This window comes from Podarcis melisellensis, assembly GCF_964234715.1.
Source record: "Podarcis melisellensis genome assembly, chromosome: Z".
Lineage (NCBI taxonomy): Eukaryota > Metazoa > Chordata > Lepidosauria > Squamata > Lacertidae > Podarcis > Podarcis melisellensis.
In genome coordinates, this window is record NC_138547.1 from 37,687,303 (window position 1) to 37,700,259 (window position 12,957).

The following is a 12,957-nucleotide window of genomic DNA, read 5'->3' on the forward strand; positions in this document are numbered from 1 at the left end:
TAGGAGTAGTTTTAAGGAAGCAGGAAAATAAAAGTGAAATAGAGGAGGCAAAAAAAGTAAATAAATGCACAGTTACTTTTGGGGATCTGTTCCACTTCAGATAGAAAGATAAGTATATAGAATGCTGTATAGGGAACAATGGAATCCACACAACTCCACACATATAGCAGCTTCTTTGAACGACTCAAGTGTCAGCTGAGATTTCTCTGTTTAATGCTTGTAAATGCTTCAAGATCCATGGATGAAAGGTGCTGAATTTTGAAAACGCCATGCCAGGCACAGTCCTAAATAGGATTAGTTTCAAGAACTGTATCTCATTTACAAATTGAGTAGCTATCTTGCTGTGGAATTGTGCTCCCTTTCTACCCTATTTTAGTTATCAAATGAAGAAGAAGGTCCTTTTTCTAAACAGCTAACAGCACAGCACAGCCATGCAACCCATAAACGGTCAATAGTTTAGAGATCAGTGCTAAGTAAGTAGTGCGCAGTGAGGGTTAGGCCCATGCCATCCATAGAAGATGGTTGCTCACTTGTGTATTGCTCCTTCTGTCTTTATAGGGACCTAAGAAATATCCAGCATGTTTCATTAGATAAAGGAGGGCCACAAAACAGTACATAAATCTGTTCTCAGTGTTAGTCCAACTGCTTTGCATGCAAAATGTCCCAGGATCAATCCTCAGTCTCTCTATATTTGCAAAAAAGAAAATAAAAATGTCACTGAAATGTTTAACTGTTTCTTTGACTGAATCTTCCCACCACACAGGGGCACGGACTCCCCCCCCCCCATTGAGGGGGCACGGCATCATGTGATGTCATGCGCCCCTCCACGCATCATGCCCCCAAGCGCAAGAGCAGCAGAAGGTGGGCTGCACAGAGGGCAATCTTCACCCACCATGCGAACCGCCCCTGCCCGGCAAGTGAGCACTGCCCAGCGGCAGCAGGGGATGACAGCCCCTTAATATGGGGAGGGGGCGCTAAAGTCCCTTCCACCCCCTATACTTGGCACCCTTGTCACCAAATTTGCCACACACTTGGAGAATCATTTCTATAGATATTCCTGGGCTACATCTCCCATCTTTCCTTACCATTGTCCATGCAGGCTGGGGCAGTCCAACAATGTCAGGAGAGCACCAGGTTCTGCAACACTGCTGTAAGATGAAAGGGCAGAGGGTGTTAAGGTGAAGTGAGTTATGGGGTTTCAGGAGGAAAACTCAGAATCCTTTTCCAGCTTGGATTTTGATCTGAAGTAGAATGTAACTGCAGGGCTTATAAATCTCATTTCTTGTTTGAGGTGGCTTGTTAATAAGAACCACTAGAATCCATTTCAAAGGCTAGCTCAGGATAATTTTGCCTAGCTTCCTTAGCTGTTCCTAGTTTTGCTCTCCAGGCAAAAAGTAGGTTCCCTCCCCACTCCAGCCTTTCAAAAGTAAACAGAAAAACAACAGCTGTATTTTGGCTTCCTCTTCCTTTCTGGGTCAAAATGAATGAATGTCACTTACATCAAGATGATGCTGTTTTTCCTTCCAAAGGTGAACTAGGGAAGCTGCTTTCTCACTAGGCTTTTAATTCTTTAACCAGAGCTCTCCACAGAGGTAATTAGCAGTTACATCATAATTTATTAACTTGCTGGAATGGATGAGCTATTTTTCATAGATAGGAATTGTAAACAGTTGAAGAGGATAGGTGTGGATACAGAAGTCTGCTGACTTTGATCTTCTGATTCTGATCTCAAAGACCAAGGGGTACGTGAGTTGTTAGATCAGCCTCCCCCCCCCCAAAAAAAGTGCCCTAGATGTTTTGCACTACAATTAGCCATAGCCACTATGGGCAATTATTAGGGATGATCTAAAACATCTGGACAACAAGAAGTTGGGGAAGGCTGTTCTCAATGTGCCACCAAATAGATATATGGGTAAGAGCTATAGCTCATGGTAGAGCATACATTTTGCATGTAGAAGCTCTCGGATTCTACCCCTGACATCTCTGAGAAGGGCTAGGAGATATCTCATCTGAAAACCTGGAGAGCCACTGACAGTGTAGATCAGCCTTTCTTGACCCTGGGTTCCCAGATGTTGTTGGACTACAACTCACATCATCCCCAGCTAGCAGGGCCAGAGGCCAGGGATGATGGATGTCCAACAACATCTGGGGACCCATGGTTAAAAAAGGCTGGTGTAGACAATGCTGAGATACTGCAAATGGAACAAATGACCTAGGTAGTAAAATGCAGCTTCCTATGTTCCTGAAGCCAACAGGATCATGGCAGCTTAACTTAGTGTTATATGGTTGGCAGAGGGAATTCAGATGATTGGCTGATCTGGCAGCAGCCAAGTCATTGGGAAGGTATGATTTTTTGTACATGAGGAAACAGTCAAAGCATTTTTCCCCCCAGTCTGCAGTCTGAAATGAAAGAGGAGATGCCAACATTTTCGGACTCAACCACCTTATTGCTGTAAGCATAGACCAGCCCCACACTTACAGTAAAGAATAGTCTTCCCAGTTGGTCTGGGGATGGGTTGTAGCTCAGTGTAGAACATGTGCTTGACATGCAGAAGTTCTTGACTTCAACCCTTAACTACCCCACTAGCGGCAGCCTTGTTATCAATCTTTCCACCAATTGGCACTGAGCAAGCTGTCTGCATCCCTCTGAACTGCTAGGCCAGTTGCAGTTCTCCCTTTTCACCTGTGGTCTCACTTGCGCTGCACTGGAAAGCTTAGCCAACTGTTCCTGGGCCACTCCAGCAAATGAAGGAGCCCAGGGGGCTGTTGTCTCTGTGGGGGAGAACTGGCTTGCTGGCTGGGATGCCGCTGCTGCTGCCAGCCAGTAGTGCCTGCACTGGGCATGTGCGGCCAGAGAACAACAAGGAAGGAGTGAATGAGGCAGCGCTGCTGAGCTTAATACTCAAGAGGGATCGTAGGAAAGAATAAATTCTTTCAGATATTTTGAGCCTGAGTCGTTTAGCGCTTTAAACACCAACATGAGCAACTTGAATTGCATTCCCCAGTCCATCTCCTTCTCTCTCTCTTCAGAGGGCTGTCTTTCACTGGAGACCTGCTGTGTGGTTCTCTTCAGCTGAATCTTAGCAGCTGAATCTTAGCAATACCTGGTGCATTGTTTTTGTTCAAAATCAACCAACAACCATAGTAAGAGAAATACACAAGTGATGAGTGTGCTGGCAATTACAAATGAGTACATGCATGATGCATAATAAATAGCACATTATGGAAGCCAGATGCTTTATTTTTTGAATATATTTTTTTGCACTGCTTGATCCCCCATATGCAACTTGAAGCCAAACGCTCCGTTAGCGTGACCACCTGCCTACAGAGCGCTCCGGTTCCTTGCCGCAAAGCAGTAGTTAACATCCACTTCTACTGTAACTGGAACATCTGGTAGGTTTTCTCGGGTTGGAACTGGCAGACAAGCCTCTCACAAATTGTTTAAAGGGATGTCAGTTATGTGCCTGTTCATTACTCTTAACTGTTCACTTCTTGAAGCAATTACTCAACTGATCAATTATGCTTCAGTCAAGTTAAATGCATGGCTTAAATGCTAAGAGGTTCTGCCTTTAACCAGGTTTCCTCCATGAGTAATTCATTTGTGATGGCGTTCTATTTATTCTCCCCCTCCCTCTATGTGTGGAGAAATAACTGTTTATATTCTGACTGGTATTAGCTTCCATTCCAATTGCATTTCTCTTTTAATTTGTTTGTTATTCAAACAAATGAGGTTGTTTTACCCTGTTGCGTTGTGTATTGTACCTTATAAGATTTGAGCACTGGCTGATGATTTGATTACAGTGAGCACAAACAAAGATGAATGTTTTAGGAGGGAGAAGCGATTTCATACTGGGTGGCTGTGCTTAGGCAGATAAGATTCATTTCAAACATAATAAATACTGTAGTCCAAATTCATTAAAGCAGTGCTAATGGGGATGAGCTTAGCTCCAATGGCTGTTTGCGTGTGTGTGCTTGTGCTTTGCATCAGGCAAGGTGGCAAGAGATGGGGAACCTACTGGCAAAAGGAAGATGTTAAACTGTACACAATCCTCTGTCATAAGGAACATAGCAAACTACCTTATATGGAATCAGTGCATTGGTGCAACCAACTCCATATTGTCTGCACTGACTGGTAGCGGTTCTCCAGGCTTTCAGACAATGGACTTTCCCAGTCTTACCTGGCAATACCAGGAATTCAAACAGGGACTTTCCTGCATGCAAAAAGACGCTCTACCACTGAACTGCAGCCCTTAAATTACCAAATGGGAGCTGGGCCCTAGAGAGTCACCAATGATGCAATCATACACATGCCTACTAAAACGCAAGTCCTATTGAGTTCAATGCCACTCAACCCTGGGTAAGTATGGACAACCCATTTGGGCAACCCATGGCCTAGGATTTCATGTGGCTCTCTACCTCCCTTAAAGCTGTCCCCTAGCTCAGGGAGAAAGAGAATCAATGGAAGTATAATAGTGGATAGAGTATGAATGAAGGAGAGGAAAGATGTTTGTGTGGTTAGACACTCTGGATATCCCACCCACTTTTTGTTTGTCTTCTCCACTGCAACCAGTATTTGGCTCAGACTATTTCCTCCCAAAAAGTTGCTTACCCCGGTAAACAGAACTGCAGATGTTAAATTGCGATGATGAAATGGATCTGTGCTGTTGGAATCTCTTAGGTTAGAAAAGAAGAATGAATATTGAGGCACGTGATCTCAAATGTAGGCCTGTACTGGGCTGAAATAGCACTAGCTTTACTTTTCCTTCATATAATTGTACACTAGATCCAACAAAAGACAAAATAACAGTTTGTATTATAAAATTTGAACAGGAATAGCTTTTCTACTGACCAATAGAGCAAGCTGTCTTAGAAATTGTGGAATATTAGTCTGTGAAGGTATTCAAGAACAAAGTGGACAACCAGGAGTTATAGATATATTTTAGGTCCCAAGACTGAGTGAAGAGCTGGATGAGGTGCCTTCTAACTCCATATTTTTGGGTTAAGAATGTCATGGATGCTTACTAAGCTATGTACCATTTGAGTTAAGAATTCACAGCACTGTGGTTTGGCCATCAACTAAGACAGTGAGCAAGACACATGATACTAGCATGGAATTCTCTGCTGTAGTAAATAAAAGTTGGCAATTTAGGAAATACATCTCATATTTCTAAAACGCATGACATAAAGCAGTTGTGAGGAACCTTTGACGCTCCAGATGTTGCTGAACTACAACTCCCATAATCCCTGGTCATTGGCCATGCTTGCTAAGGCTGTTGGAAATTGCAGTTCAGGGCCAAATGTTCCCAACCGCTAGCCTAAATGCATATCATACAGCCTTTTCGGCTCAACAACTCGGATGTTATCTGTCACTGTGGGCCACCTTTAACAGGTAGGTCAAAACCACCTGGCATGATTTATGACATCAGATGACAGGCAGGCTTTGAGTCTGCTAATAAAACTGGGGTTTCTCCCTCCATTTTAACAGCAGTTTTAATGCAAACTGCTTGTGTGTGTGTTGATGGAGAAAGCCATTTTCTCATCAAACATCATTCTGATGTGGTATATGGCATGTATCAACTTTGCTGATGCTAAGCAGGTCCAGGTGTAGTCAGTGCCTGGAAGGGAGATCACCTGGGTTCCTTATATAGGCTGCTACATGTTTCATTATGAAAGGGAAAAATGGGAAATGTGTACTAAATAAGAGGTAAAACTGAGAGCTCGAAGTCACAGTAACTACTTTCCATTGTTGCCATTTCCCTGTTTGTCAAGGTTTATAGTGCGTTACTGTTGTCAAGCATAAATTACTCTATTTGGGCCCACGTTTTGTCTGTGTAAGGCTTGGTATTGCTTTAACAAAACCATTATGTTTTCCTGAATGTAAAGTGGAACCTGTAACCGGATCTGCAAAGGTAAGTAATTCTGGCTCGGTAAATATCATCAGCCAGTATTAGTCAATTGCTCAAGGACATGTTTTCATGTGCAATGTGTGGAGTAATATACTGTACGCTGACAAAAAGGGAAAGTATTTAAACCAAATGTAAGACTTTGTTACAAGAGAGGAATGTTTTAAATAAAATATGCTTGTTTACAATATCTTAGCTCCAGGGAGAGGAGGCAGGCTCCAAACGTCAAATGTGGTAAAACACTGCCCTCTCCTGGCTGACGTGGGTTTGTTGTCCATTGGCTTCTTCATTCGTCTTTCCTGCTGCATTTGGTTAATCTGTGAATATGATTCTCCGCTTTCCTTTCCCCAATATCAAGCTGTAAAGAAATCCTTTGTTGTGCAGGAAATGTGAATGGGCACCAGAAAACAAGGACCATTTTCAGTGATGCTGAAATAAAATACAGAATTTGTCCATCCACAAACGCAGACCTGCCACGACCATAGTACTGAGTATGTGTCAGAGGAGTTCATATTTAAGAATTAAAGGTAAAGTAAAGGGACCCCTGACTATTAGGTCCAGTTGTGGGCGACTCTGGGGGTGCGGCGCTCATCTCGCTTTATTGACCGAGGGAGCCAGCGTACAGCTTCCGGGTCCTGTGGCCAGCATGACCAAGCCGCTTCTGGCGAACCAGAGCAGCGCACGGAAACACCGTTTACCTTCCCACCGGAATGGCAGGAGCAGGGACCGAGCAACGGGAGCTCACCCCATTGCGGGGATTCAAACTGCCAACCTTCTGATCGGCAAGTCCTAGGCTCTGTGGTTTAACCCTTTTATTTAAGAATTAAAAACTAGCTAACCCTTTTATTTAAGAATTAAAAACTAGCTAATTAGAAATGGTCTGAATCAGCCCCCACTCCAAATTCGTACCAGTTGCCCTATCATCCACCGAGTTTCCAACCCATCAGCAAGAGATGTATATGAAAAGAGTGGCAATTGTGGGGAGTGGAGGAGCAGGAAGAGAATATGAAAAGAGTGGTACTTAAAAGCTTATCATGAGACAACAGTGAGATGCAGCAGCAAAAAGGCCAACACTGTCCCAGGCTGCATCAACAGAAGTATAGTGTCTCAGTCAAGGAAAGTAATTATATTTCTCTATACTGCCTTGGTCAGACCACACCTGGAGTACTGTGTCCAGTTCTGGGCACCACAGTTTCAGAAGGATATTGACAAGCTGGAGCATGTGCAGAGAAAGGTGACCAAGATGATCAAGGGTCTGGAAGCCAAGCCTTATGAGGAACAGTTGAGGGAGCTGGGTATGTTTAGTTTGGAAAGGAGGAGAATGAGAGAAGATAGCCATCTTCAGATAAAGAGTTTGTTCTCTCCTGCTCTGTAGGGTAGAATCTGAACCAATGGCTTCAAGTTACAAGAACAGAGATTCTGACTAAACACGGGGAATAATTTCCTGGCTGTAAGAGCTATTCAACAGTGAAACAGACTCCCTCAGAAAGTGGCGGACTGGAGGTTTTTAAGCAGATGTTGGATGCCCATCTGTCATGGATGCTTGAGATTCCTGCATTGCAGGGGGATAGACTAGATGACCCACAGGGTCCCTTCCAACTCTACAATTCTATGGAAAGAGTAGCAATTGAGTGGCATTTGAGTACCAACAGGGATACTGTGATAGTGGCATGGCAGTAGAGGTATTGTATATGGAAGGAGTTGCATTTGTAGCAATGGAACTTCCACTTTCTACTTTATTGATTGACAAGCGGGACCTAAAATTTACTTTAAAAATTTACTTACTACGACAAAATGTTGCAAAGTGGAGTGCTGTTCACTGCTCCATCCATGCCCTCTTTCTGGCAACATGGTCAGAGGTTAGGGAGCTGTGACAAGTTCAGGGCTCTGAGCTGGCTACTGGAGATCAGTGAGTCACTGTGACTGAGACTAGGGACAGGATCTTCCCCGCCCTAGAGGAACCTCTTTGACTGTCAGAACCCAGAATCTCATAGGCACCTTCCCCTGGGCCTATGACTCCCACCACACCACAAGCCCAACAACGCAGAGAGAGCACCATTTTATTGGAGGGAGCCAATAAAATGTATTTAGGCTGGATGGTTGACCCTTTAACACTCTGACGTCCCGCAGTATGAGGTGGAAGTAGCCTGCTGATGGAGGCTTCAAAGGCCTCCATCTTCCCAACCTTTGTTGGAAGAAGTTACTTGCTCAGAGTTCTCTGTGGTCCTACAACTTCCACCTCACCTCCTTCCCTCCAGTACAGGACTGGAATGTGAAATTCTGTAACCATCAAGTATGCTCAGTTCTCACTGGGCTGTGCAACTTCCACCTCACCTCCTTCCCTCCAGTACAGGACTGGAATGTGAAATTCTGTAACCATCAAGTATGCTCAGTTCTCACTGGGCTGTGGTTTTTTTGGGGGGGGGAGGCAGGAGAGAAGGAGAGTGAGGTCAGCATCTGCTTCACCCTCATGGAGAAGATGTTGCAGCCCTGTGGACCTCCTTTACTTCTCTCAGTGAATATCTGCTTATACTTGATAAACTATCAGGTTCCTCTTAGCATGGAGATACCAGCCTCTTGCTTCTCAGTGGGCCTGTTTTTACTATCATTGGTAGTGCACTTCACCCAAGATTCCTATCAGAGGGAACAATGAGAATGGGCCATTTGATCCCCTTCCTCTATTCCCCTCCTTGAAATGTTTCCATAGAAAGTGACCTATTCACATCTGTCCACCTTGCATCGAGGCAATCTAGAGACATCGTAGCAGTCAAGGATGCATTCTAGCTGGCCAGTACTATCTACACATACCAGGAAGGGCTCTGTAGGGCTTCAAACAAAGGTCCATCCGAGCCTGGGGATGCCACCTATTGAACTAGAGACCTTCTACATGAAAGGCAGATGCTCCTCCAGTAAAGCTAGAGCACTTATCCCCAAATGGGAGGCAAATAGATCTGAGGAAGGTGCAGAATAGGGCTATTGGCATGTGTGGCCTTAGAAGGGTGTAGGCCTGGGATTCCCCCAGCCCCATCTTACAGGCTTCTTGAGTTTGGATCTTCTGGCCACCAAAGGCTAGTACCTGTGTGATTCTGGGATTCTTTCCCTTACCCAAGTTCTCTAAAAACATGAAGCTCTGGAAAATAGCAAACACATATTTTTCTGTTTCAAACACAGGTAAACCACCATGAGGAGATGAGTCACAAATACACTGATCTGTGTAAAACTATATTGGTCTCTGAATTCTCACGTAGCAACTATTCTCTCTCTCTTTCTGTGCTAGCTGCAAAAATGCCAAATAAATATTAGTTGATAAAATCTACAGGGTGCAGGAACTGGAAAACAAGGTTAGCAGCAGTGTTCAAGCTGTGATGCTGCCTCCTAGAAATGTCGATAAAGTTGTCCTGGCTTTCTCTTTCTCTTTTCTCTCTCCTGGAGCCTAGAGAAGAAATCTTTGCTAACCTGCTTCTTCCCATTTCTATTTTTCTGTTTCCACAACAGCATTCTTTTTCTTTTCTATTTTCACAAGTGGGACCTATGCAACAAAATCTTGCAATGCGAAGTACTCCTTTTCTTGGTTACAACCAGCAAGCCAGCCATCTCCTCTTTCAGGATACCCTATTCCTTGCCGCCCTTAGTTTTCCATCTCTCTCTCTCTCTCTTTCTTTGCCTCTCAACAGTTAATCAGCATTTGTTGCCTACAGAGCATGCTGTCTATTCATTGATCTGTTTTGAGGTGCTCCCCTTACCGCCCCCGTTCCTTCCTTCCTGTATCTTATGAGTTTGCTGGCATCTCTTTTGCACAGATAATGCCTTTTTGATTTTATCAGGATCCCAGGTGGATAATGACTAAGGAGAGAGCATGGCTGGGGAATCTGTAGCCCTCTAGATATTGTTGGACTATAACTCCCATCACCCTTGAACTCTGGCCAAACCAGGCTGGAAACATGGCAGAAGAAGAAAAAGAAGAGTTTGGATTTGATATCCCACCTTTCACCCCCCCTTAAGGAGTCTCCAAGCGACTAACATTCTCCTTTCCCTTCCTCCCCCACAACAAACACTCTGTGAGGTGAGTGGGGCTGAGAGACTTCAGAGAAGTGTGACTAGCCCAAGGTCACCCAGCAGCTGCATGTGGAAGAGCGGGGAAGCGAACCCAGTTCTCCAGATTATGAGTCTACCGCTCTTAACCACTACACCACACTCAGAACAGCCACATTTTTAAAGCAAAGGGAAGAGGAGTGGATTTTGCAATACTAAGTTCACCTGCCCACCTGGGTAGGGGCCAGACATAAGTTACGTAGAGAACCAATATAAATCTTATGTTTGTATAGTAGGCTAATGTCTACACAAATTCACATGCATCTCACCATACAGGCAGGCAAAAGGCATTCAATGCCATATCAAGGATGATCCTTCTTTCCCATTGGACACTCAGCAGCTCTGGAATAGAGATGTTCAAGGATTTTGCTTCCTACAGATTGTTAAGTGAACCAGCCTGATTCACTCTTCCTTGATTAATAGGCATATTAGAATGCAGATATTCCCTGATTTTCACATGTCTGGATTTTAGGTATGCATATATAAAATATGCATTTGGGTTTATGTGTCAGACAAGCATCCTCTCTTATTGTCATTTTGGAGACCTCCCTTTTTAAACAAGCTTTTCAACAGGAGATTTCTTGTGCCAGTCTGTATGTGTATTGGATTTGAATTGTTTTTATTTGTTGTTATTTGCTTTAGGATGTTGCATGAGAATTGATCTGCAAACAAAATGAATAAATAGAAATGTGTGTTTTTGGATAAAATGTGTTAGAAAAGTATGGATTTTGTGTGCAGTAAAGGTAAAGGGACCCCTGACCATTAGGTCCAGTCGTGACCAACTGCGGGTTTCGGCGCTCATCTCGCTTTACTGGCCAAGGGAGCCAGCATACAGCTTCCGGGTCATGTGGCCAGCATGACTAAGCTGCTTTTGGCAAACCAGAGCAGTGCAAGGAAACGCTGTTTACCTCCCTGCCGGAGCAGTACCTATTTATCTACTTGCACTTTGACATTCTTTCAAACTGCTAGGTTGGCAGGAGCAGGGACCGAGCAATGGGAGCTCACTCTGTCGCAGGGATTCGAAGGACCGACCTTCTGATTGGCAAGTCCTAGGCTCTGTGGCTTAACCCACAGCGCCACCCGCATCCCTTGTGTGTGGTAGGAAATGTATAAATACAATGCAGATTCTTGTGCAGGTTTTTGTTTTTTAACCAATTGATGTGGGAACTGGATGGAAAGGACTTGTGAATTAACACATAAGAAGCTGGCCTGAAGTGGAAAGAGACCGATTGGTTTATCCCTGGGGACAATCTTTTCAACCTGCAGCGCTCTTCCATTTCAGGTATGGGAACCAAAAGTATTTGTCCTTTGAAAACTCCTCCTTATTCTTCCATCTCACAGACTACCACAAAGGAAGGAAGTATAATCCCTTCTATAAGATTATGAGAACCTGGCTTTCCAAACCTGGCTGGTCCTTTCTTCTTGTTCGTAACTATCTAGCAAGCCAGTGCTAGAGTTATAAAAGGAGCCTCAGTACGAAATGTAGAGGGGATGAGCAGTGCTCTGAGAGCCATATAAACCATGTGCAAGAGAAACAGGCTCTTTCATAAATAACACAACATGCCGACAGCTTAGGCAAAGCATTCCAGCAGTAAAGATATTTGTTTCCTTGGCAGCAACAATAACCTTGATTTGGAGGACCACGAGAGCTTTATTTTCCATACAAACCGCAATCACTTGTGTGGGTAAGTCATGCTTGGTTCCCCCTCCCTTAAACTGCACACCAGTCAGTGAACGTTAACCCATGCTAACACAGAAACGAGCAAACATATATTTTTTAGAACAGCTCTTGTAAAACTTCTTTGCAAACGTATCAAGTGCATTAGTAATTCTCACTCAATTAGACTATTGTTGCAACGCTGACACCAAACCCTACATACATTAAGCATAATAGAAACATTGCCACTTCATCAGTGCAGGGTCCAATACTGGGGACCACATTTTATGAAGACATTTGACGAAACTACATCCACTACCTTTTCTCTCAGTGAGCTCTGTGAAGCACATGTTCCTCGTGCCTGTTTTATCCTCATAACAAACTCATGAGAAAGGCAACATGCAAAAGAGTGGCCAGCAAGACCAGCAGGTTTGATAGGAACCTAGGAAGCTGCCATACTGAATACTTGGTCCCTCTAGAGCTATATTGATGCTGATGGTAATTAGACTTCCTTGGCTGAGTGGTGATTTGAACCCGGGCCTCCCTGGTCCCATTCTGACACTCCAAAGATGATACAAACATGGGTGCATGGGTTTCTATGAGCAACTGTGGGAGAGAGGAACTTTCCTACTATATCCTGTGTCATGTGCCGTGTTCCAGTGCAAACGGCTTTTATGAAAACTGACTCAGTTGCTGAGGGCAAGTTGACTTGCTCCCATTTCATTTCAGTGTCACATACACTCAATTGAGGGCTGGCTCAAAACATTTTGCCTTCTTTGGCAGGCTGCTTCAACAAGAGGCAGCAAGGGCAGCAGGGGCAGGCGAGCCCCTCACCCAGCTTTGGGTGGCTGAGTCAGAGGCTGAGGAAGGAGAAGGGGCAGTGGTGAGTGCCTGTGCATCCTGCTGCCCCGTGACAGCCTCTGCAGGGAAGATGTGGCCCAAGGCAAATGCAGGCACCCCAGGAGCCGATGGGAAGTGACTGGAGGTAGCAGAGGTGCCATTGGGAGGGGCAGGGGGCCAAGGGCCCCTAAAATATTCAAGGAGGGGGCCAGGCTCCCTCAATATTCTGTGACGACTGTGTGTACACATGCCATGCAACATGCTCATGCCACTCATGCGTGTTGCGCGGCATGTGTGCAACACATCAGCACGTCGTGTGGTGTATGCGAATGATGTCAACACATTGTGCAGTGTGCATGCACAGCACAAGCACATCACATGCATAAGCACAACAGAATTACATTTTTGTATGCTTTTTAATGCTTCTCCTCTCCCAAGTATGCTTTGTGTTTTGTTTTGTTTTTA